Here is a 27,338-nt window from a genome sequence, read left to right on the forward strand (position 1 = left end):
TAGGGGGATAGATTGTTAGGAAAAGACCATCGCTCGTCCCCGACCGCCACTCATAAGGAAGACAATCAAATAACACCTCATGTTTCAAATTTTTTGCCTAACGTTTACCATACGTGCGTGCTACGGGACTTGAAAACCTCAACACAAGTATTTCTCAATTTCACAACTACTCAACTATCATGACTTTGATATTATTACCTCCATATCTCAAAACAATCATCAAGCATCAAACTTTTCTTAGTACTCAACACACTCATAAGAAAGTTTTATTATTAATCTTGCATACCAAGCATATTAGGATTTTAAGCAAACTACCATGCTATTAAGACTCTCAAAATAATCTAAGTGAAACATGAGAGATCAATAGTTTCTATAAAACAAATCCACCACTGTGCTCTAAAAGATATAAGTGAAGCACTAGAGCAAAATTATAAAGCTCAAAAGATATAAGTGAAGCACATAGAGTATTCTATCAAATTCCAAATCATGTATGGCTCTCTCAAAAGGTGTGTACAGCAAGGATGATTGTGGTAGACTAACAAGCAAAGACTCAAATCATAAAAAACGCTCCAAGCAAAACACATATCATGTGGTGAATAAAAATATAGCTCCAAGTAAAGTTACCGATAGAAGTAGACGAAAGAGGGGATGCCTTCCGGGGCATCCCCAAGCTTTGGCTTTTAGGTGTCCTTACATTATCTTGGGGGTGCCATGGGCATCCCCAAGCTTAGTCTCTTGCCACTCCTTGTTCCATAATCCATCAAACCTTTACCCAAAACTTGAAAACTTCACAACACAAAACTTAAAGTAGAAAATCTCGTGAGCTCCGTTAGCGAAAGGAAACAAAAGATCACTTCAAGGTACTGTAATGAAATCATTCTTTATTTATATGGGTGTTAAACCTACTGTATTCCAACTTCTATATGGTTTATAAACTCTTTTACTAGCCATAGATTCATCAAAATAAGTAAACATCACATGAAAAACAGAATCTGTCAAAAACAGAACAGTCTGTAGTAATCTGGATCAAACGTATACTTATGGAACTCATAAAATTCTCAAATAAATTTCTGGACCTGAGTAATTTATATATTAATCATCTGCAAAAATAATTAACTAAATATCACTCTCCAAATAAAAATGGCAGCAATTCTCATGAGCGCTAAAGTTTCTGTTTTTTACAGCATGATCAACAAGACTTTCCTCAAGTCTTCCCAAAGGTTCTACTTGGCACAAACACTAATTAAAAGAATAAAACCACGTCTAAACAGAGTCTAGATGAATTATTTATTACTAAACAGGAACAAAAAGCAAGGAACAAAAATAAAATTGGGTTGCCTCCCAACAAGCGCTATCGTTTAACGCCCCTAGCTAGGCATGATGATTTCAATGATGCTCACATAAGGGATAAGAATTGTAAAATAAAGAGAGCATCATGAAGAATATGACTAGCACATTTAAGTCTAACATACTTCCTATGCATAGGGATTTTGTGAGCAAACAAGTTGTGGGAACAAGGATCAACTTGCATAGGAAGGTAAAACAAGCATAACTTCAAAACTTTAAGCACATAGAGAGGAAACTTGATATTATTGCAATTCCTACAAGCATATATTCCTCCCTCATAATAATTTTCAGTAGCATCATGAATGAATTTAACAATATAACCAGCACCTAAAGCATTCTTTTCATGATCTAAAAGCATAGAATTTTTATTACTCTCCGCATAAGCAAATTTCTTCTCATGAATAATAGTGGGAGCAAACTCAACAAAATAACTATCATGTGATTGAAAATTATGATTAAGATGACAAGTTTCATGGTTATCATTATTATTTAAAGCATACATGTCATCACAATAATCATCATAGATAGTAGGCATGCTTTCATCATAGTAAATTTGCTCATCAAAGCTTGGGGGACAAAAAATATCATCTTCATCAAACATAGCTTCCCCAAGCTTGTGGCTTTGCATATCATTAGCATCATAGATATTCAAGGAATTCATACTAACAACATTGCAATCATGCTCATCATTCAAATATTTAGTGTCAAACATTTTAATGCATTCTTCTTCTAACACTTTGGCACAATTTTCCTTTCCATCATACTCACGAAAGATATTAAAAAGGTGAAGTGTATGAGACAAACTTAATTCCATTTTTTTATTTTTCTTATATAACCTAAACTAGTGATAAAACAAGAAACTAAAAGACTCGATTGCAAGATCTAAAGATATACCTTCAAGTGCTAACCTCCCCGGCAACGGCGCCAGAAATGAGCTTGATGTCTACTACACAACCTTCTTCTTGTAGACATTGTTGGGCCTCCAAGTGCAGAGGTTTGTAGGACAGTAGCAAATTTCCCTCAAGTAGATGACCTAAGGTTTATCAATCCATAGGAGGTGTAGGATGAAGATGGTCTCTCTCAAGCAACCCTGCAACCAAATAAGAAAGAGTCTCTTGTGTCCCCAACACACCCAATACAATGGTAAATTGTATAGGTGCACTAGTTCGGCGAAGAGATGGTGATACAAGTGGTATATGGATGGTAGATAATGGTTTTTGTAATCTGAAATAATAAAAACAGCAAGGTAGCAAGTGATAAAAGTGAGCGTAAACGGTATTGCAATGATAGGAAACAAGGCCTAGGGTTCATACTTTCCCTAGTGTAAGTTCCCTCAACAATGATAACATAATTGGATCACATAACTATCCCTCAACATGCAACAAAGAGTCACTCCAAAGTCACTAATATTGGGGAACAAACGAAGAGATTATGGTAGGGTACGAAACCACCTCAAAGTTATTCTTTCCAATCAATCCGTTGGGCTATTCCTATAAGTGTCACAAACAGCCCTAGAGTTCGTACTAGAATAACACCTTAAGACACAAATCAACCAAAACCCTAATGTCACCTAGATACTCCAATGTCACCTCAAGTATCCGTGGGTATGATTATATGATATGCATCACACAATCTCAGATTCATCTATTCAACCAACACATAGAACCTCAAAGAGTGCCCCAAAGTTCCTACCGGAGAATCACGACGAAAACGTGTGTCAACCCCTATGCATAGGTTCATGGGCGGAACCCGCAAGTTGATCACCAAAACATACATCAAGTGAATCACGTGGTATCCCATTGTCACCACAGATACGCACGGCAAGACATACATCAAGTGTTCTCAAATCTATAAAGACTCAATCCGATAAGATAACTTCAAAGGGGAAACTCAATCCATTACAAGAGAGTAGAGGGGGGAAGAAACATCATAGGATCCAAATATAATAGCAAAGCTCGTGATACATCAAGATCGTATCATCTCAAGAACACAAGAGAGAGAGAGAGAGAGAGAGAGAGAGAGAGAGAGATCAAACACATAGCTACTGGTACATACCCTCACCCCCGAGGGAGAACTACTCCCTCCTCGTCATGGAGAGCACCGGGATGATGAAGATGGCCACCGGAGAGGGATTGTCCCCTCCGGCAGGGTGCCGGAACGGGTCTAGATTGGCTTTCGGTGGCTACGGAGGCTTCTGGCGGCGGAACTCCCGATCTATTGTCTGTTTTGGAAGTTTTAGGGTACATGAATATATATGGGTGCAGGAAGTACGTCAGTGGAGCTTCGGGGGCCCCACGAGGCAGGGGGGCGCGCCCTAGGGGGGCGCCCCCACCCTCGTGAGCACCTCCCTTGGCTCCTGACGTGGGGTCCAAGTCCATCCGGTAGCTTTCCTTCCAAAAATAACTTCTCCAGTTGATTTCGTTCCGTTTCGATTCCGTTTGATATTCCTTTTCTTCGAAACACTGAAATAGGTAAAAAACAGCAATTCTGGACTGGGCCTCCGGTTAATAGGTTAGTCCCAAAAATAATATAAAAGTGGATAATAAAGCCCAATATTGCCCAAAACAGTAGATAACATAGCATGGAGCAATAAAAAATTATAGATACGTTGGAGATGTATCAGGGCACACCCCCGCGATCCGTAGATCGATCTGGCCGGACCTGCTTTATTCTTCAGGTCCTGCCACAGGTCATACGTGTACCCCCGAGCTGTTTTATCTCTGCCTTTACGGCGAGGTTGGATGGGCTGGTGTTCGACTTGAGCTGCCATTTTGTCCCGGCCACGCGGTGGTCGATCGGCCGCATTACACGCTGATGGTACGGGCTCAAGTGCCTCATCATTGAATTGAGGTAGTGATAACCCACAAGTATAGGGGATCACAACAGTTTTCGAGGGTAGAGTATTCAACCCAAATTTATTGATTCGACACAAGGGGAGCCAAAGAATATTCTCAAGTATTAACAGTTGAGTTGTCAATTCAACCGCACCTGGAAGACTTAATATCTGCAGCAAAGTATTTAGTAGCAAAGTAATATGGAAGTAATGGTAATGGTGCAAAAGTAATAGTATTGGTTTTGTAGTGATTGTAACAGTGGCAACGGAAAAGTAAATAAGCAAATATCAATATGTGAAAAGCTCGTAGGCAATGGATTAGTGATGGATAATTATGTCGGATGTGATTCCTCATGCAATGGTTATAACATAGGGTGACACAGAACTAGCTCCAGTTGATCAACGTAATGTAGGCATGTATTCCGAATATAGTCATACGTGCTTATGGAAAAGAACTTGCATGACATCTTTTGTCCTACCCTCCTGTGGCAACGGGGTCCTATTGGAAACTAAGGGATATTAAGGCCTCCTTTTAATAGAGTACCGAACCAAAGCATTAACACATAGTGAATACATGAACTCCTCAAACTATGATCATCACCGGTAAGTATCCCGATTATTGTCACTTCGGGGTTAACGGATCATAACACATAATAGGTGACTATAGACTTGCAAGATAGGATCAAGAACTCACATATATTCATGAAAACATAATAGGTTCAGATCTGAAATCATGGCACTCGGGCCCTAGTGACAAGCATTAAGCATAGCAAAGTCATAGGAACATCAATCTCAGAACATAGTGGATACTAGGGATCAAACCCTAACAAAACTAACTCGATTACATGATAAATCTCATCCAACCCATCATCGTCCATCAAGCCTATGATGGAATTACTCACGCACGGTGGTGAGCACCATGAAATTGGTGATGGAGGAAGGTTGATGATGAAGATGGCGACGGATTCCCCTCTCCGGAGCCCCGAACGGGCTCCAGATCAACCCTGCCGAGAGAGATTAGGGCTTGGCGGCGGCTCCGTATCGTAAAACGTGATGAATCCTTTTCTCTGATTTTCCCCCGAACGTGAATATATAGAGTTGGAGTTGAGGTCGGTGGAGCCTCAGGGGGCCCACGAGAGACGGGGGCCCGCCCCCCACCCTCGTGGACAGGGTGTGGGCCCCTGACGTTGATTCTTTTGCCAGTATTTTTATATATTACAAAAATATTCTTCGTGAAGTTTCAGGTCATTCCGAGAACTTTTATTTCTGCACAAAAATAACACCATGGCAATTCTGCTGAAAATGGCGTCAGTCCGGGTTAGTTCCATTCAAATCATGTAAGTTAGAGTCCAAAACAAGGTCAAAAGTGTTTGGAAAAGTAGATACGATGGAGACGTATCAACTCCCCCAAGCTTAAACCTTTGCTTGTCCTCAAGCAATTCAGTTGACAAACTGAAAGAAATAAAGAAAAACTTTTACAAACTCTGTTTGATCTTGTTGTGTAAATATGTAAAGCCAGCATTCAAGTTTTCAGCAAAGGTGATGAATTAACCATATTCACAATAACATTTAGGGCTCATGTTTACTCATATCAATGGCATAATCAACAATAATAGTAATTCTCGGATGACAACACTTTCTCAAAACAATCATAATATGATATAACAAGATGGTATCTTGCTAGTCCTTTCTGAGACTGCAAAACATAAATGTAGAGCACCTCTGAAGATCAAGGACTGACTAAACATTGTAATTCATGTTAAAGAGATCCAGTCACAGTCATACTCAATGTAAACTAGTAGTAATACATGCAAATGACAGCGGTGCTCTCCAACTGGTGCTTTTTAATAAGAGGATGATGACTCAACATAAAAGTAAATGGATAGGCCCTTCGCAGAGGGAAGCAGGGATTTGTAGAGGTGCCAGAGCTCGGTTTTGAAATAGAGATGAATAATATTTTGAGTGGTATACTTTCATTATCAACATAACAACCGAGAGATCTCGATATCTTCCATGCTACACACATTATAGGCGGTTCCCAAACAGAACGGTAAAGTTTATACTCCCCCTACCACCAACAAACATCAATCCATGGCTTGTCTGAAAAAACGGGTGCCTCCAACTAACAACAATCCTGGGGGAGTTTTGTTTGCAATTATTTTGATTTGGTTTGAGCATGGGACTGGGCATCCCGGTTACCGGCTATTTTCTCGTGAGTGAGGAGCGGAGTCCACTCCTCTTGAGAATAACCCGCCTAGCATGGAAGATACAGATAGCCCTAGTTGATACATGAGCTATTCGAGCATACAAAACAGAATTTCATTCGAAGGTTTAGAGTTTGGCACATACAAATTTACTTGGAACGGTAGGTAGATACCGCATATAGGAAGGTATGGTGGACTCATATGGAATAACTTTGGGGTTTATGGAAGTGGATGCACAAGCAGTATTCCCACTTAGTACAAGTGAAGGCTAGAAAGAGACTAGGAAGTGACCAGCTAGAGAGCGACAACAGTCATGAATATGCATTAAGATTAACCAACAATGAGTGCAAGCATGAGTAGGATATAATTCACCATGAACATAAATATCATGGAGGCTATGTTGATTTTGTTTCAACTACATGCATGAACATGTGCCAAGTCAAGCCACTCGAATCATTCAAAGGAGGATACCACCCTATCATACCACATCACAACCATTTTAATATCATGTTGGCACGCAAGGTAAACCATTATAAACTCATAGCTAATTAAGTATGGCATGATCAACTATAATCTATAATTGTCATTGCAAACATGTTTCATTCATAATAGGCTGACTCAAGAACGATAAAATAATCATATTTACATAAACAAGAGAGGTCGAGTTCATACCAGCTTCCCTCATCTAAATCAGTCCATCATATATCGTCATTATTGCCTTTCACTTGCACAACCGAATAGTGTGGATAATAATAATAGTGCACGTGCATTGGACTAAGCTGGAATCTGCAAGCATTCAATTCAAGGGAAAAGACAAGGTAATATGGGCTCTTTGTTAGATCAACAATAATGCATATGAGAGCCACTCAACATTTTCATTATGGTCTTCTCCTCTCGACCCCCAAAGGAAAGAAATAAAACTATTTACACGGGAAAGCTCCCAACAAGCAAAAGAAGAACGAGAAATCTTTTTGGGTTTTCTTTTTAATTATTACTACTACAAGCATGGAAAGTAAACTAGCTAAAAGAGACAACTATTTTTTTTTGTTTTTATTAAGGTTTTTCAAACACACAAGAAGAAAGCTTAAAAATAAAATAAACTAGCATGGATAATACAATGAAAAAGTATAAGCACCGACAACTGGCATGAGTGTGTGAACATAAATGTAATGTCGGTGAGAAATACGTACTCCCCCAAGTTTAGGCTTTTGGCCCAAGTTGGTCTATGCCCACGGATCAAAGCTGCCCTCTCCGGTGTACTGAGGAGGGTCCTCAGGGTGCCACTGGTTAGCGATCTCCTCCAGATCCCACTGATAAATAGACTGACGGTGAGGATCAAGTGGTGGCTCCGGCTCAGGCTCTAGAGCTGATGTCAGGCTCCGGTATGCATGAACGGACTCCGGCAAAACAAGGTACGAGCCTGAAAATATGTTGAACAAAGAGGGAGCAGGCAAGGTGATAGTCTCAAAGTATTTTTTATCAAATATCATTTTATAGTTAAGCATCTTCTTCTTATTTTTAACAATAAAATCATGTGCTACCATACTATTATAATCTAGAAAAATAGGAGGCAGCAACTTTTCCTCTTTCTCATAATTCCTAATAGGTATGTTAAAGTGTGCAGCAAGGCGCGAGGCAAATATGCCTCCAAAGACGGGACCCTTTGTATGGTTCAGATTTAACCATTTAGCAACAATAGCACCTAAACTAAAAGTGGTATCACGAAACAAAGCATCGCGCAAAATAACAATATCAGGGGCAATAAGATTTCCCCTGTTCCCACGACCAATTAAGCATCTACTAGCAAATATTGCAAAGTAACGTAGAACAAGAAAATGTATGCTAGTAATTCTTGCATCGGAAACCTTCCTCGTTTCCCCTACAACAATCATATCAATAAATCCTTCCACATCATTACGATGTAGTTCCTCTATGCTGCCCTCAAAGGGCAACTTGCAAACTGCACAAAAGTCATAAAGTGACATCTCCTTATACTCATCATATAAATAAAAATCCACCTAAAGTGGCGATCTCCTAGCATGGAAATGAAAATTGTGCACAAAAATATTAGTGACTAGGAGATACTGTTCGTGCTGGTCGCGGAGGAAGTCAGTGAGGCCTGCATCCTCAACCAAATAATAAAAATCTTCATAAATCCCGGCTTCTCTCAAGAACTCATCACAAGGCCATTCACACGGCCGAACCTCCGCAGTACGAGGGAGAATATATTTGGGCTTCTTATTCTCTTCACTTTGCTTATCCTTCGAGCTTCGACTCGAAGAGCCCCTCAAAAATCTCTTCATATTTTTCTGAAAATTTCTGAAATTTTTAGTAACTCAAAATAAAAGTGAACCAAACTCAACAAGATTGATAGCAACTACTCCTACAAGTGCCTAGAGGCTATATCATGCATTAAAACTACTTTTGACCACATAAATTTGACATGCAAGCTCAAGAACAGGGTCACCTAAGCAGCAAAAATTTGCAATAAATAAAGCACTAAAACAAAAAACTAATTGGACCATTGGAGGAGTCACATACCGAAGAACAATCCCCCAAAGCAGTTTTGTGAATGGGGCTTTGAGAAAGGAGATCGAAAATGGCAGCAAGATGAGCTAGAACTCGAGTTTGAGCTGGTGGATGATTTTTTCTGGAGGAAGACAAAGTGTGTGGGTGCAAGGATAAGTGGAGGGGACCCACATGGAGTCCACGAGGCAGGGGGCGCCCCTCCACCCTTGTGGGCACATGGTGGGTCCCCCTGGTGTGTTCTTAGTGCCAATAATTCTTAAATATTCTAGAAAAAAATCATATTAAATTTTCAAGACATTTGGAGAACTTTTATTTTCAGGGTATTTTTTATTGCAAGGATAATTCAGAAAACAGACAGAAAATACTATTTTTACTTTATTAAATATAAATAACAGAAAGTAAAAAGAGGGTATAGAAGGTTGTGGTTTCTAACTTCATCCATCTCATGCTCATCAAAAAGGAATCCACTAACAAGGTTGATCAAGTCTTGTTAACAAACTCATTCCGAATCGCATGAAACCGGAGAAATTTCGAATAACACTAGGTTACCTCAACGGGGATATGCACGTCCCCAACAATAAGAATATCATATTTCTTCTTGACAGTACGAAGAGGAAATTCGAAACCTCCAATAGTAACCGTTGAAGTTTTTCCAATAGAATTGATACTATGGACTTGAGGTTGTTTCCTCGGAAAGTGTACCGTATGCTCATTACCATTAACATGAAAAGTGACATTGCCTTTGTTGCAATCAATAACAGCCCCTGTAGTATTCTAAAAGGGTTTACGAAGAATAATAGACATACTATCATCCTCGGGAATATCAAGAATAACAAAGTCCATTAAAATAGTAACGTTTGCAACCACAATAGGCACATCCTCACAAATACTGACAGGTATAGCAGTTGATTTATCAGCCATTTGCAAAGATATTTCAGTAGGTGTCAACTTATTCAAATCAAGTCTACGATATAAAGAGAGAGGCATAACAATAACACCGGCTCCAAGATCACATAAAGCAGTTTTAACATAGTTTCTTTTAATGGAGCATGGTATTGTTGGTACTCCTGGATCTCCTAGTTTATTTGGTATTCCACCCTTAAAAGTGTAATTAGCAAGCATGGTGGAAATTTCAGCTTCCGGTATCTTTCTCTTATTTGTAACAATATCTTTCATATACTTAGCATAAGGGTTCATTTTAAGCATATCAGTCAAACGCATACGCAAAAAGATAGGTCTAATCATTTCAGCAAAGCACTCAAAATCCTCATCATCCTTTTTCTTGGATGGATTAGGAGGAAAGGGCATGGGTTTCTGAACCCATGGTTCTCTTTCTTTACCGTGCTTCCTAGAAACGAAGTCTCTCTTATCGTAATGTTGATTCTTTGATTATGGGTTATCAAGATCAACAGCAGGTTCAATCTCTACATCATTGTCATTGCTAGGTTGAGCATCAACATGAACATCATCATTAACATTATCACTAGGTTCATCTTCATTACCAGATTGTGTTTCAGCATCAGAGATAGAAATATCATTGGGATTCTCAGGTGTGTCAACACCAGGTTCACTAGAAGCATGCAAAGTCCTACCATTTCTCTTTTTCTTCCTTTTAGAAGGACTAGGTGCATCAACATTAGTTCTCTGAGAATCTTGCTCAATTCTAGTGGGGTGACCCTCAGGATACAAAGGTTCCTGAGTCATTTTACTCCCTCTAGTCATAACTTTAACAACATTATCAATTTTCTTATTATTTAATTCATTGGGCAAATCATTCTGAGCTTTAAGTACTTGTTCTACTTGAGTGGTAACCATAGAAGCATGTTTACTAATGAGTTTAAGTTCACCTTTAACTCTAGACATATAATCACTCAAGTGTTCAATCATATAAGCATTACATTTCAATTGTCTACCAACATAAGCATTGAAGTTTTCTTGTTTGACAATAAAATTATCAAACTCATCTAATCATTGGCTAGCAGACTTATAGCAAGGAATATCACCTTCATCAAATCTATAGAGAGAATTTACCTTTACTACCTATGTCGAGTTATCAAGACCATGTATTTCTTCAATAGGTGGTAAATTCTTAACATTTTCAGCTTTAATACCTTTTTCTTTCATAGATTTCTTTGCCTCTTGCATATCTTCAGGACTGAGAAATAGAATACCCTTTTCTTCGGAGTTGGCTTAGGAGTTGGTTCAGGAAGTATCCAATCATTTTCATTACTCAACATATTATTCAATAGCAGTTCGGCTTGATCAACAATTATTTCCCTGAAAACACAACCAGCACAACTATCCAGGTGGTCTTTGGAAGCATCTGTTAGTCCATTATAAAAGATATCAAGTATTTCATTTTTCTTGAGAGGATGATCAGGCAAAGCATTAAGTAATTGGAGAAGCCTCCCCAAGCTTGTGGGAGACTCCCTTCTTCAATTTGCACAAAATTATATATTTCCCTTAAGGCAGCTTGTTTCTTATGAGCGGGGAAATATTTAGCAGAGAAGTAATAAATCGTATACTGGGGACTACGCACACAACCAGGATCAAGAGAATTGAACCATGTTTTAGAATCACCCTTTAATGAGAACGGAAATAACTTAAGGATAATGTAATAGCGAGTTTTCTCATCATTAGTGAACAGGGTGGCTATATCATTCATTTTAGTAAGATGTGCCACAACCGTTTCAGATTCATAGCCATAGAAATGATCGGATTCAACCAAAGTAATTAACTCAGGGTCGACAGAGAAATCATAATCCTTATTGGAAATAAAGATAGGTGAAGTAGCAAAAGCAGGGTCATATTTCATTCTAGCATTCAAAGACTTTTCTTTAAGCTTAACTAATAATTTCTTAAGATCATATCGATCATTGCAAGCTAAAAAGTAGCTAGAAGTTTCTTCATCCATAACATAACCCTCAGGAACAACATGCAATTCATATCTAGGGGGAGAATCTTCATCATCACTTTCATCAATATTATCAGTTTCAATAATTTCATTCTCTCTAGCCCTAGCAAGTTGTTCATCAAGAAATTCACCTAGTGGCACAGTATTATCAAGCATAGAAGTAGTTTCAACACAAGTATCATGCAAAGCAGAAGTGGCATCATCAATAACATGCAACATATCAGAATCAATAACAAGAGTAGGTGTCGCAAGTTTACTCAAAATAGAAGGTGAATCAAGTGTAGAGCTAGATGGCAGTTCCTTACCTCCCCTTGTAGTTGAGGGAAAAATCTTGGTTCTTTTATCTTTCAAGTTCTTCATAGTGATCAGCAGATATAAATCCCAAGTGACTCAAATAATAGAGCTATGCTCCCCGGCAACGGCGCCAGAAAATAGTCTTGATAACCCACAAGTATAGGGGATCGCAACAATTTTCGAGGGTAGAGTATTCAACCCAATTTGATTGATTCGACACAAGCGGAGCCAAAGAATATTCTCAAGTATTAACAGTTGAGTTGTCAATTCAACCGCACCTGAAAGACTTAATATCTGCAGCAAAGTATTTAGTAGCAAAGTAATATGGAAGTAATGTTAACGGTGGCAAAAGTAATAGTATTGGTTTTGTACTGATTGTAACAGTGGCAATGGAAAAGTAAATAAGCAAAGATCAATATTTGAAAAGCTCGTAGGCAATGGATCAGTGATGGATAATTATGTCAGATGTGATTCCTCATGCAATGGTTATAACATAGGGTGACACAGAACTAGCTCCAGTTCATCAATGTAATGTAGGCATGTATTCCGAATATAGTCATACATGCTTATGGAGAAGAACTTGCATGACATCTTTTGTCCTACCCTCCCATGGCAGCGGGGTCCTATTGGAAACTAAGGGATATTAAGGCCTCCTTTTAATAGAGTACCAAACCAAAGCATTAACAAATAGTGAATACATGAACTCCTCAAACTACGGTCATCACCGTGAAGGAAATATGCCCTAGAGGCAATAATAAAGTTATTACTTGTTTCCTTATTTCATGATAAATGTTTATTATTCATGCTAGAATTGTATTAACCGGAAACTTAATACATGTGTGAATAGATAGACAAACAGAGTGTCACTAGTATGCCTCTAGTTGACTAGCTCGTTGAATCAATGATGGTTATGTTTCCTAACCATAGACGTGAGTTGTCATTTGATTAACGGGATCACATCATTAGAGAATGATGTGATTGACTTGACCCATCCGTTAGCATAGCACGATGATCGTTTAGTTTGTTGCTATTGCTTTCTCCATAACTTATACATGTTCCTATGACTATGAGATCATGCAACTCCCGAATACCGGAGGGACACTTTGTGTGCTACCAAACATCACAACATAACTGGGTGATTATAAAGGTGCTCTACAGATGTCTCCGATGGTGTTTGTTGAGTTGGCATAGATTGGGATTAGGATTTGTCACTCCGAGTATCGGAGAGGTATCTCTGGGCCCTCTCGGTAATGTACATCACAATAAGCCTTGCAAGCAATGTAGCTAATGAGTTAGTTACGGGATGTAGCATTACGGAATGAGTAAAGAGACTTGCCAGTAATGAGATTGAACTAGGTATTGAGATACCGATGATCGAATCTCAGGCAAGTAACATATCGATGACAAAAGGAACAACATATGTTGTTATGCGGTTTGACTGATAAAGATCTTCGTAGAATATGTAGGAACCAATATGTAACACCCCGGATATGATTTACCTAATATGTAATCCAACTCTTGCCGTTTCCAGTGTTAAGTTATTTTATTTTCTCGGGTTCGGGTTTTTGTCTCCGTGTGTTGTTGTTGTTGTCATGCATCTCATATCATTTCATCATGTGCATTGCATTTGCATACGTGTTTGTCTCATGCATCCAAGCATTTTCCCTGTTGTCCGTTTTGCATTCCGGTGCTCCGTTCTCCTTCGGTGGTCATTTCTACCTTTCTTTCGTATGTGGGGGTTAAACATTTCTGGATTGGACCGAGACTTGCCAAGCGGCCTTGGTTTACTACCGGTAGACCGCCTGTCAAGTTTCGTACCATTTGGACTTCGTTTGATACTCCAACAGTTAACCTAGGGACCGAAAAGGCCTCGTGTGTGTTGCAGCCCAACACCCTTCCAATTTGGACCAAAACCCTTCCCATCATCTAGAGCGTTCGATCACGATCGCGTGGCCAAAAACCGCACCTCATTTGTACACCTCTAGCTCCCTCTATGCCTATAAATACACCCCCTCCAAAATTCGTGGTTCCCCTCTCCCGAAACCCTAAAATCGCCTCCTCCGCGCGGCCGGACACGTCCGCCGCCGCCCGCGGCTAACCATAGGCCGCCACATGGCCCGGCCACCGCCTCAGTCGCCGCAGCCCGCCCGGCCCGCGAGAGGCCCTCCCGGGCCCGGCCGCCGCCTTCCCGCGCTGGCTTCTTCCCCGCCCGAGCCGGCAAGCCGCGCCGCCACCTTCACTTTGCCGCGCCGCCGAGGCTGCCATCGCCGCCCCGCCGCATTCCTAGATGGCGCCGCCCGCGGCAAGCCTCGGCCTCACTGTCCGACGCGCCTTCCACCTCGGCCGGCCCCGGATCCGGCGAGATCTGGCCGGCTAGCTCCTCCGGTGACCTCCGGCGCCCTCCTCGCCAAGTTCCTCGACGAACGCCGGCGAGCTACAGTAACTCCGGCCAACCTCGGTTTTCGCGCGTGAATAGTGTTTCCAGATCTAGATCTGAGACGGTTGACTTTCCTCCCGAAACCCTAATTTTATTGCTATGTTCATCGTGTCGTAACTTTGCATCCATAGATCCGTCTTGGGCGTGTAGCATATCAAAATGTTCGTCTCAGAGAGTACATAATTTCATCTCATTGCATCATTTTCATTTGAGTTCATCTTGATGCCCTAAATGCTGTTGGAAGAGTGCTATTTGAGATAATTGTCAGATATGCTGCTCCAAATAGCTATTTGTCATTTTGCCATGATTATTGTGTGCATGCTATGTCCCTGAGCTCTACATATGTTTTGTTATATGCTTTGTTTTCTTTCTAGAGGTGCCATCCATGTATTTTTGTGATGTGTGTGCTGACTAGCACAAGCTTGCAAAGTGGTGCATTCGTTAATTCTGATTCCAGGGACTTGCAATTCCACTAAGTCCTTGATCTGTTTTATCAATATGCCATATGTTCATGTTGTTTCCTAGTGATCCGCACCTCTTTTGAGGATGATTTGTTAATCTTGTAGTGCTCTATCCATCCATGTCTTTGTTTGCAATTATGGAGCAACCTAGCTTGAGTCAATCGAGCTCTACTTTTGCTATTTCGTGAATCTGGGCAGATTGTCTACTTGTTAGCGATTTTGCCGAGGATGTTGTAGTTGATCTGTGCATGCTATGTTATTGTTCTTGCCATGTCTAGCTTGTATAATGTGTATTCTTGATGGGTGCATGCTTAGATTGTCATGCCTTGCTCTGTAGTGAGTGCATCGAGCTCGTGAACATGCCTACTTGATATCTGATTTGCATGCTCCAGTTTTTCACTAAGTCTGTGATCTGATTATGTTTTTGCCATGTTCACATGCTTGCAATTGTATTTTCTGATCCCTTTTGGCTCAAGGTCACTAAGGGACTTTTGTTAAGCTCTTTGAGTAGCTCCATGCCATGCTTTACTTTGCCATGTTCAATACCTGTAGCATATAGTTTTCATGCTCCAAAGTGTGCTATCTGATCTGAAATTCCAGACAAGTGTTAATTTCACTAAGTCTGAAATCTGTTTACCAATTGCACTCTTGCCATGCTTGTTTGAACCTGTTAATGGATGAATTGGCTGTAGCTCAGTGTTCATCTTTTGTTAAGCTTCATGAATGGATCCCTGCCATGTATTTTGTTGTCTTGTTTGAGTGTTGTAGCATGTTTGTCTTGTTGCATTTAGATGGCTGCTTGCTGTATATCACAGACCGGTGCCATATTTGAATTGCTTGCCATTTCCAAACCGTGTCGCATGTTGGGTTGGTCTTTTATTTTGGCACCGTAGTCGGGCCATGAGTGATTGGATGATGCAATGCTATTTATGCACTTTGTTTGACGTGGCGAGTGTAAGCCAACTATGTACCTTCCCCTTTTATTATCTATATTACATGGGATGTTGTGAAGATTACCTTACTTGCGACATTGCTTTCAATGCGGTTATGCCTCTAAGTCGTGCTTCGACACGTAGGGGATATAGCCGCATCGAGGGCGTTACAAGTTGGTAATCAGAGCCTTCCCCGACCTTAGGAGCCCCCACTGATTGATCATTTTTAGCAGCCGCTATTGAGTCTAGAAAAATGTTTTGAGTCTTTTAGGAATTATATATCGGAGAGTTTAGGAATTCTTTTTACTCCCCAGTCCCTTCATCACTCTGGTAAGGTATCCTGACATAGAGTTTTGACTCTTCTCTTCTCAAATTTCACTAAAAAATATTTAGGATCACACGGGTATCTTGGAATTGTTCCGATGGATTTGTGACGAGAACATTGTTCTTGGTGCCTCCTGTCATTTAGGGGTTGTGGCAGTGTCCCGGGGAGTTGAGCTCTGAGGTGTTGTCGTCACAATTTTATCATTGCAGTTCTGGAATACCTGAGTTTAGTATGCCGACATCGAAAATCTCTTTTATGCAGTTGTTGGTGAGATAACCTCGACGCCACCCAGTACTGGGGCGGGAGTTCAGGAGTATTGCCATAACTTGTATAACGGATGCTTTTCGAAGGTTGAGGTAGATGGTTTCCGAAGTTTTTCTCGGTTATGTGTTGAAGGATGGATACAGCTGGATGTAGGATTTGCTAGATTTGGGTGAGATATTATGCTTCCCCTGTATCCCAACACCTGATTGCATAACCGGAAAGGTTCGGGAGTTTCATAGGTGGGAATTCTTGTAGCTCTAGTTCTTCTTCCACGGATATTTGGTTTGAGATTGGGATTTCTTACCGAGTATTCGTTCTTGTTCTGTACCTTGTTGATTTATTCCTCTACCTAAATTCTAAGTGGCTTCTCAATTTATGGATATGTGACCATTTCAAGTGGAATGCATTCGTTCATTTTGTTTGGATGTGAAGACGATTTATTGCAATTTCATTCCGTTGGATTTAGCTTCAATAATTGTCTATCAATGTGCTAATGGATGTCAACCTCTTCAGGATGGCTCCTCCAACGCGCACGACTCCGAATCCTGATCCGCCACCTCCTCCTCCTCCTCCGGAGGCATGGCAAGCTATGATGGCCACAACCAATGCAAACACGCAGTTGATCATGCAAATTCTTCAAGAGCGCAACCAAGGAACCAAGGCAACCAAGGCAACAATCAGAATCACTTTGCTACACTCAACCAATTCCTTGCTAACGGGCCAAAGACCTTCAGCAATTGTGTTGAGGCAACTGATGCTGACAATCGGCTCGTGGACTTATGCAAGCATTTCGAGTGCAGTAACGTCGGGCCTAAGGACTTTGTCAAGTTCTCTTCCTTCCAACTCAAAGACCAAGCTGCAGAATGGTTCCAGTAGTACAAAGATTCCAGAGGAGGCCGTGTGATTACCTGGGATGAATTCCGTCAACACTTCAAAGCTCGTCATATTCCTCAGAGCATGGTTGAAAGCAAGCGTGAGGAATTCCGCAACCTGAAGCAAGGCTCTTTGTCTGTCTATGACTACAACAAGTTGTTTCAGAAGCTCGCCCGCTTTGCTAAGCAGGACGTCCCTGACGAGAAGAGCATGATATACCAGTTCAGGGGTGGTCTCAGAGAAGAAATCCAGCTAGCTCTTGTTCTCTTTGAGCCCTTGAGGTACGATGAGTTCTACAACATGGTATTGAAGCAAGAGGCTGCTCAACTGAAGTGTGATGCGTCCAAGAAGCGAGTCAGAGATGCTACTCCTTCTTCCTCTACTCAAGTGACCAAGCAGCAGAAGTATTGGCTTCCTCCTCCTCTGTTCCATCAGCCGTATCAGAAGAGCAAAGGTGGCAGTGGATCTTCCCACCCACCCAACCCTGGCTTTCAGAACAAGACTTCGTCTCAAGCTCCAAGATTGAGTGCTCTACATCACCGTCCGCTTTCAGAGGTCATGTGCAACAAGTGCCAACAGAAGGGTCACTATGCCAACAAATGCTTCAATCAGAGGCGTCTCCCTCCTCCTCCTCCTGTGAGATCGACAAGTACAACTGTGGTCAAGCATAACCCCAAGCACGCCAAGGTCAACATGCTGAAGGCAGCTCAGGCAGAGGACTCATCAGATGTCATCATGGGTAACCTTCCTATTAACGATATTCCATCTAAAGTACTTTTTGACTCTGGTGCATCGCATTCCTTCATGTCATTCCCATTTGCATCGGAGAACAATTTTAGTACTAAGGCATTACCTAGAGCTATGCAAGTCGTCTCTCCGGCTAAACATCTGAGTTCTAGTATGATGATTCCGGATATTTCTATCATGATGGGTGATTTCAAGTTTCTGGCTTCTCCAATGGTTCTTGGTAATTTGGATATTGATCTTACTCTCGGGATGGATTGGCTTTCTAAGCACAAGGCTCAGCTTGATTGTGCAACCAGGCAGATTCAATTGACTCATTCGTCTGAGGATGTTATTGTCTTTGCCGCTCGGGATAATACCATCCATTTGTTTTCTCTCAATGAGAAGGGTGAACTGGATGCCATCTCGCAAATTCCAGTCGTTTGCGAATATCAAGACGTCTTTCCAGAAGAGCTTCCAGGAATGCCTCCGCACCGGCCAGTTGAATTCGTCATTGATCTTGAGCCTGGCACGGAACCAGTGTGCAAACGTCCTTATAAGCTCGGACCTGAAGAGTTGAAGGAGCTGAAGAAGCAACTCGATATTCAAGAGAGAATGGGTCTCATCCGACCTAGTTCTTCTCCATGGGGTTGTGGAGTTCTTTTTGTGAAGAAGAAGGATGGAACGGACCGACTTTGTGTTGACTACCGTCCATTGAACAAGAAGACTATCAAGAACAAATACCCACTTCCCAACATCAACGAGCTGTTCGAACAACTCAAAGGTGCCCAAGTATTCTCCAAGCTTGATCTCCGTATGGGCTATCACAAGATTCGAATCCGTGAGCAAGATATTCCCAAGACGGCTTTCAGAACAAGCTATGGTTCATATGAATACACTGTCATGTCTTTTGGTCTCGTCAACGCTCCTCCGACTTTCTCTCGCATGGTGAACTTCATCTTCAACGCCTACACCAATGACTTCGTTTTGGTCTATCTCGACGACATTCTGGTCTTTTCGAAGAACAAGGAAGATCATGCCAAACACTTGCGTTTGGTGCTTGATAAGCTCAGGGAACACCAGTTCTACGCCAAGTTCTCAAAGTGCGAGTTTTGGCTCGATGAGGTTCTTTATCTTGGGCATATAATCTCTGCCAAGGGCATTGCGGTGAATCCTGAGAAGGTGTCTGCAATTGTGAATTGGGAACCACCTTAGAACGTGAAGCAACTCCGTAGCTTCCTCGGTCTCGCAAGCTATTGTCAAAGGTTCGTTGAGAACTTTTCAAAGATCGCGAAGCCTGTCTCAAATCTTCTCCAGAAGCACGTCAAGTACGTTTGGTCTCCGGAATGTGACATCGCTTTCAACACTTTGAAAGAGAAATTGGTCACTGCTCCAGTTCTGACTCCTCCTGATGAATCCAAACCGTTCGAGATCTTCTGCGATGCCTCTCTCCAAGGTCTTGGTGCAGTGTTGATGCAGGAAAAGAAAGTTGTGGCTTATCCCTCTCGCCAGTTGAAGCCCAACGAGAAGAACTACCCCACTCATGACCTCAAGTTGGCGGCAGTTGTGTATGCTCTTTTGACTTGGAGACATCTCTTATTGGGAAGAAAAGTGGACATTTTCACTGACCACAAGAGTCTCAAGTACATCTTCACTCAGCCTAATCTCAACCTCAGGCAGACTCGATGGGTCGAAATGATTCAAGAGTATAATCTGAGTATCGAGTATACTCCAGGAAAGGCCAATGTGATTGCTGACGCATTGAGCAGGAAGGCTTATTGCAACAGTCTGATTCTCAAGCCTTATCAACCCGAGCTTTGTGAAGCTTTCCGCAAACTCAATCTGCAAGTTGTTCCTCAAGGTTTCCTTGCCAACCTTCAAGTCTCTCCTACCTTGGAAGACCAGATTCGCGAGGCTCAACTTCTTGATGCTATGGTGAAGAAGGTGAAGATTGGGATTGCCAAGAGTCAACCCAAGTACAAGTGCTACCGCCTTGATGACAAGGATACTCTCTTCTTCGAGGATCGTATTGTTGTGCCCAAAGGTGACCTTCGTAAAGTGATCATGAACGAGGCTCACAATTCAGTCCTCTCCATCCACCCTGAGAGCATGAAGATGTATCAGGACCTCAAGCAGGCTTATTGGTGGACTCGAATGAAGCACGAGATTGCTCAGTTCGTGAATGAGTGTGATGTCTGCATAAGAGTGAAGGCAGAACACCAAAGGCCAGCGGGTCTCCTCCAACCTCTTGCCATTCCAGAATGGAAGTTTGACCACATTGAGATGGACTTCGTGACTGGGTTTCCAAAGTCCAAGCGTGGCAATGATGCTATATTCATTGTCATCGACAAACTCACTAAAGTGGCTCACTTTCTGCCTATCAAAGAATCTATCACTGCAGCTCAATTAGCGGAGCTGCATACCTCTCGGATTCTCTGCATGGTATTCCACAGGTGATCTCTTCAGACCGTGGCATCATCTTTACCTCCAAGTTTTGGGATTCTTTTCAGAAGGCCATGGGCACCAACATCCGCTTCAGCACAGCTTTCCATCCTCAAACTAGCGGTCAAGCCGAGCGTGTCAACCAGATTCTTGAAGATATGCTCAGGGCTTGTGTGATCTCCTTCGGCATGAAGTGGGAGGATTGTCTTCCATATGCTGAATTCTCCTACAACAATAGTTTTCAAGCAAGTTCGGGCAATGCCCCATTCAAAATTCTGTATGGCAGGAAGTGCCGTACCCCTCTCAACTGGTCTGAAACCGGCGAATGTCAACTTCTGGGAAATGACTTAATCACAGAGGCAGAGGAAATGTACAAAGTCATTCGAGATAACCTCAAAGCAGCCAATCGCGCCAGAAGAGCTACTATGATAGTAAGCACCGTGATTTGGCTTTCGAGATCGGAGATCATGTTTACCTCCGCGTCTCTCCAATGAAAGGTACTTGTCGCTTCGGTATCAAAGGGAAGCTTGCCCCTAGATACGTGGGACCTTTCAAGATCGTCAGCAAGAGAGGCGATCTCGCCTATCAACTCAAGCTTCCTTCAAACTTTGCAAATGTGCATGACGTGTTCCATGTCTCTCAGCTCCGCAAGTGCTTCAAGACTCCTGAACGCACCATCAACTTCGAAGACATTGAGCTCCAAGAAGATCGCTCTTATCGTGAGCACCCAGTTTCTATTCTTGAAGAGACTGAACGCAAGACTCGCAATAAGTCAATCAAATTCCTCAAAGTCAAGTGGTCACACCATTCCGACGGTGAAGCCACCTGGGAACGCGAGGATCACCTCCGTTCTGAGTACCCAGCGTTCTTCCAGTCCTAGATCTCGGGACGAGATCCTTTCGTAGTGGTGGAGTGTTGTAACACCCCGGATATGATTTACCTAATATGTAATCCAACTCTTGTCGTTTCCGGCGTTAAGTTATTTTATTTTCTCGGGTTCGGGTTTTTGTCTCCATGTGTTGTTGTTGTTGTTGTTGTCATGCATCTTATATCATTTCATCATGTGCATTGCATTTGCATATGTGTTCGTCTCATGCATCCGAGCATTTTCCCCGTTGTCTGTTTTGCATTCCGGCGCTCCGTTCTCCTCCGGTGGTCATTTCTACCTTTCTTTCGTATGTGGGGGTTAAACATTCCCGGATTGGACCGAGACTTTCCAAGCAGCCTTGGTTTACTACCGGTAGACCGCCTGTCAAGTTTCGTACCATTTGGACTTTGTTTGATACTCCAACGGTTAACCGAGGGACCGAAAAGGCCTCGTGTGTGTTGCAGCCCAACACCCTTCCAATTTGGCCCAAAACCCACCAAAACCCTTCCCATCATCTAGAGCGTTCGATCACGATCGCGTGGCCGAAAACTGCACCTCATTTGGACACTCCTAGCTCCCTCTATGCCTATAAATACACCCCCTCCGAAATTCGCGGTTCCCCTCTCCCGAAACCCTAAAATCACCTCCTCCGCGCGGCCGGACACGTCCGCCGCCGCCCGCGGCGAACCATAGGCCGCCACGTGGCCCGGCCACCGCCTCAGCTGCCGCAGCCCGCCCGCCCCGCGGGAGGCCCTCCCGGGCCCGGCCGCCGCCTCCCCGCGCCGGCTTCTTCCCCGCCCGAGCCGGCAAGCCGCGCCGCCGCCTTCACTTCGCCGCGCCGCTGAGGCCGCCATTGTCGTCCTGCCGCATTCCTCACCGGCGCCGCCCGCGGCAAGCCTCAGCCTCGCCGCCCGACGCGCCTTCCACCTCGGCCGGCCCCGGATCCGGCGAGATCCGGCCGGCTAGCTCCTCCGGTGACCTCCGACGCCCTCCTCGCCAAGTTCCTCGATGAATGCCGGCGAGCTACAGTAACTCCGGCCAACCTCGGTTTCCGCGCGTGAACAGTGTTTCCAGATCTAGATCTGACACGGTTGACTTTCCTCCCGAAACCCTAATTTTATTGCTATGTTCATCGTGCCGTAACTTTGCATCCGTAGATCCGTTTTGGGCGTGTAGCATATAAAAATGTTCGCCTCAGAGAGTACATAATTTCATCTCACTACATCATTTTCATTTGAGTTCATCTTGATGCTAGAAATGCTGTTGGAAGAGTGCTATTTGAGATAATTGTCAGATCTGCTGCTCCAAATAGCTATTTGTCATTTTTGCCATGATTATTGTGTGCATGCTATGTCCCTGAGCTCTACATATGTTTTGTTATATGCTTTGTCTTCTTTCTAGAGGTGCCATCCATGTATTTTTGTGATGTGTGTGCTGACTAGCACAAGCTTGCAAAGTGGTGCATTCGTTAATTCTGATTCCAGGGACTTGCAATTCCACTAAGTCCTTGATCTGTTTTATCAATATGCCATATGTTCATGTTGTTTCCTAGTGATCCGTGCCTCTTTTGAGGATGATCAGTAAGGATGATTTGTTAATCTTGTAGTGCTCTATCCATCCATTTCTTTGTTTGCAATTATGGAGCAACCTAGCTTGAGTCAATCGAGCTCTACGTTTGCTATTTCGTGAATCTGGGCAGATTGTCTACTTGTTAGCGATTTTGCTGAGGATGTTGTAGTTGATCCGTGCATGCTATGTTATTGTTCTTGCCATGTCTAGCTTGTATAATGTGTATTCTTGATGGGTGCATGCTTAGATTGTCATGCCTTGCTTTGTAGTGAGTGCATCGAGCTCGTGAACATGCCTACTTGATATCTGATTTGCATGCTCTAGTTTTTCACTAAGTCTGTGATCTAATTATGTTTTTGCCATGTTCACATGCTTGCAATTGTATTTTCTGATCCCTTTTGGCTCAATGTCACTAAGGGACTTTTGTTAAGCTCTTTGAGTAGCTCCATGCCATGCTTTACTTTGCCATGTTCAGTACCTGTAGCATATAGTTTTCATGATCCAAAGTGTGCTATCTGATCTGAAATTCCAGACAAGTGTTAATTTCACTAAGTCTGAAATCTGTTTACCAATTGCACTCTTGCCATGCTTGTTTGAACCTGTTAATGGATGAATTGGCCGTAGCTCAGTGTTCATCTTTTGTTAAGCTTCATGAATGGATCCCTGCCATGTATTTTGTTGTCTTGTTTGAGTGTTGTAGCATGTTTGTCTTGTTGCATTTAGATGGCTACTTGCTGTATATTGCAGACCGGTGCCATATTTGAATTGCTTGCCATTTCCAAACCGTGTCGCATGTTGGGTTGGTCTTTTATTTTGGCACCGTAGTCGGGCCATGAGTGATTGGATGATGTAATGCTATTTATGTACTTTGTTTGACGTGGCGAGTGTAAGCCAACTATGTACCTTGCCCTTTTATTATCTATATTACATGGGATGTTGTGAAGATTACCTTACTTGCGACATTGCTTTCAATGCAGTTATGCCTCTAAGTCGTGCTTCGACACGTAGGAGATATAGCCGCATCGAGGGCGTTACACAATATGAGCATCTAGGTTCCGCTATTGGTTATTGACCCGAGATGAGTCTCAATCATGTCTACATAGTTCTCGAACTAGTAGGGTCCGCACGCTTAACGTTCGGTGACGATCGGTATTATGAGTTTATGTGTTTTGATGTACTGAAGGTAGTTCAGAGTCCCAGATATGATCACGGACATGACGAGGAGTCTTGAAATGGTCGAGACATAAAGATCAATATATTGGACGGCTATATTCGGACACCAGAAGTGTTCCGGGTGATTTTGGAGAAAACCTGAGTGCCGGAGGGGTGACCGGAACCCCCCGGGGAAGTATTGGGCCTTAGTGGGCCTTAGGGGAGAGAGAGGGCAGCAGCCCAGGAGGTGGCGCCCCCCAAGGGGAGTCCGAATAGGACTAGGGGAGGGGGGCGCGGCCCCTCTTTCCCTCTCCCTCTCTTTCCTTCCCTCTTCCTCCTTCCTAGTAGGACTAGGAAAGGATGAATCCTACTCCTATTAGGAGGAGGATTCCTCCTCTCCTTGGGCGCCACTAGGGACGGCCGGCCTCCCCCCTTGCTCCTTTATATACGGGGGAAGGGGGCACCCTAGGACACACAAGTTGATTGTTCCAAGCCGTGTGCGGTGCCCCCCTCCACCATAATCCACCTCGGTCATATCGTAGCGGTGCTTAGGTGAAGCCCTGTTCCGGTAGTAATATCATCACCGTCCTCACGCTGTCGTGTTGACGAAGCTCTCCCTCGAAGCTCTACTAGATCGTGAGTTCGCGAGACTTCACCGAGCCGAACATGTGTAGATCACAGATGTGTCGTACCTTCGGTGCTGGGATCGGTCGATCGTGAAGACGTACGACTACATCAACCGCGTTGTCATATTGCTTCTGCTTAAGGTCTACGAGGGTACTTAGACGATACTCTCCCCTCTCGTTGCTATGCATCACCATGATCTTGCATGTGCGTAGGATTTTTTTGAAATTACTGCGTTCCCCAACAGTGGCATCCGAGCCTGGTCTATGCGTAGATGTTATATGCACGAGTAGAACACAAAGGAGTTGTGGGCGTAGGTATATACATATTGCTTGCCCTCGCTAGTTGATTCTTGATTCAGCAGCATTGTTGGATGAAGCGGCTCAGACCGACATTACGCGTACGCTTACGCGAGACTAGTTCTACCGACGTGCTTCGCACACACGTGGCTGGTGGGTGTCAGTTTCTCCAACTTTAGTTGAATCGGATTCAATGAACAGGGTTCTTTCTGAAGATCAAAAAGAAATCACTATACCGCGTTGTGGTTTTTGATGCATAGTTAAGAACGGTTCTTGCTCAAGCCCGTAGCAACCACGTAAAACTTGCAACAACAAAGTAGAGGACGTCTAACTTGTTTTTGCAGGGGCATGTTGTGATGTGATATGGTCAAGATGTGATAAGATATAAATTGTTGTATGATATGATCATGTTTTGTTGAAGTTATCGACAACTAGCAGAAGCTTTATGGTTGTCTCTTTATTGCATAAGATCCAAGTGCCATGTAATTGCTTTACTTTATCGCTATGCGATAGCAATAGTTGCAAAAGCAATAGTTGGCGAGAAGACCATGTGATGACACATTGATAGAGATCAAGATGATGGAGATCATGGTGTCATGCCGGTGACGATACAGATCATGACAGTACTTTGTAGATGGAGATCAAAGGAGCAACATGATCATGGCCATATCATGTCATGTATTTTGATTGCATGTGATGTTTATCTTTTATGCATCTTATTTTGCTTAGTTCGGTGGCAGCATTATAAGATGATCTCTCACTAAATTTCAAGGTATAAGTGTTCTCCCTGAGTATGCACCATTGCGACAGTTCGTCGTGCCGAGACACCACGTGATGATCGGGTGTGATAAGCTCTACGTTCACATACAATGGGTGCAAGCCAGTTTTGCACACGCGGAATACTCAGGTTAAACTTGACGAGCCTAGCATATGCAGATATGGCCTCGGAACACTGGACACCGAAAGGTCGAGCGTGAATCATATAGTACATATGATCAACATAGTGATGTTCACCGTTGAAAACTACTCCATCTCACGTGATGATCGGACATGGTTTAGTTGATATGGATCACGTGATCACTTGGATGATTAGAGGGATCTCTATCTAAGTGGGAGTTCTTAAGTAATATGATTAATTGAACTTAAATTTATCATGAACTTAGTCCTGATAGTATTTGCATATCTATGTTTTAGATCACTTGATCATGTGTAGCTTCCCCGTTTTATTTATGATATGTTCCTAGAGAAAACTATGTTGAAAGATGATAGTAGCAATGATGCGGAATGGATACATGATCCGAGGATTATCCTTGTTGCTGCACAAAAGAATTATGTCCTTGATGCACCGCTAGGTGACATAACTATTGTAGGAGCAAATGCAGACGTTATGAACGTTTGACAAAGCTCGGTATGATTACTACTTAATAGTTTAGTGCACCATACTTTACGGCTTAGAACCAGGACTTCAAAAATGCTTTTGAATGCCACAGAGCATATAAGATGTTCTAAGAGTTGAAATTAGTATTTCATACTCATGCCCGTGTCGAGAGGAAGGAGACATCTGACAAATACTTTGCCTACAAGATGGAGGAGAATAGCTCAGCTAGTGAGCATGTGCTCAGAATGTCTGAGTACTACAATCACTTGAATCAAGTGGGAGTTAGTCTTCCAGATAAGATAGTGATTGACAGAGTTATCTAGTCACTATCACCAAGTTACTGGAACTTCGTGATGAACTATAATATGCAAGGGATAACAAAAATGGTTCCCAAGCTCTTCGCGATGCTGAAATTGGCGAAGGTAGAAATCAGGAAAAAGCATCAAGTGTTGATGGTTGACAAGACCACTAGTTTCAAGCAAAAGGGCAAGGGAAAGGAAGGGAACTTCAAGAAGAATGGCAAGCAAGTTGCCAATCCCATGATGAAGCCCAAAGCTAGACCCAAGCCTGAAACTGAGTGCTTCTACTGCAAAGGAAATGGTCACTAGAAGTGGAACTGCCCTACATACTTGGTGGATAAGAAGGATGGCAAAGTGAACAAAGGTATATTTGATATACATGTTATTGATGTGTACTTTACTAGTGTTTATAGCAACCCTCAGTATTTGATACTGGTTCAGTTGCTAAGAGTAGTAACTCGAATCGGGAGTTGCAAGAATAAACAAAGACTAGTTAAGGGCGAGGTGATGATGTGAGTTGGAAGTGATTCCAAGGTTGATAAGATCACCATTGCACACTCCCTTTACCTTC

The sequence above is a fragment of the Triticum aestivum genome, chromosome 2A (genome assembly GCF_018294505.1).
Source record: "Triticum aestivum cultivar Chinese Spring chromosome 2A, IWGSC CS RefSeq v2.1, whole genome shotgun sequence".
Taxonomy (NCBI): domain Eukaryota; kingdom Viridiplantae; phylum Streptophyta; class Magnoliopsida; order Poales; family Poaceae; genus Triticum; species Triticum aestivum.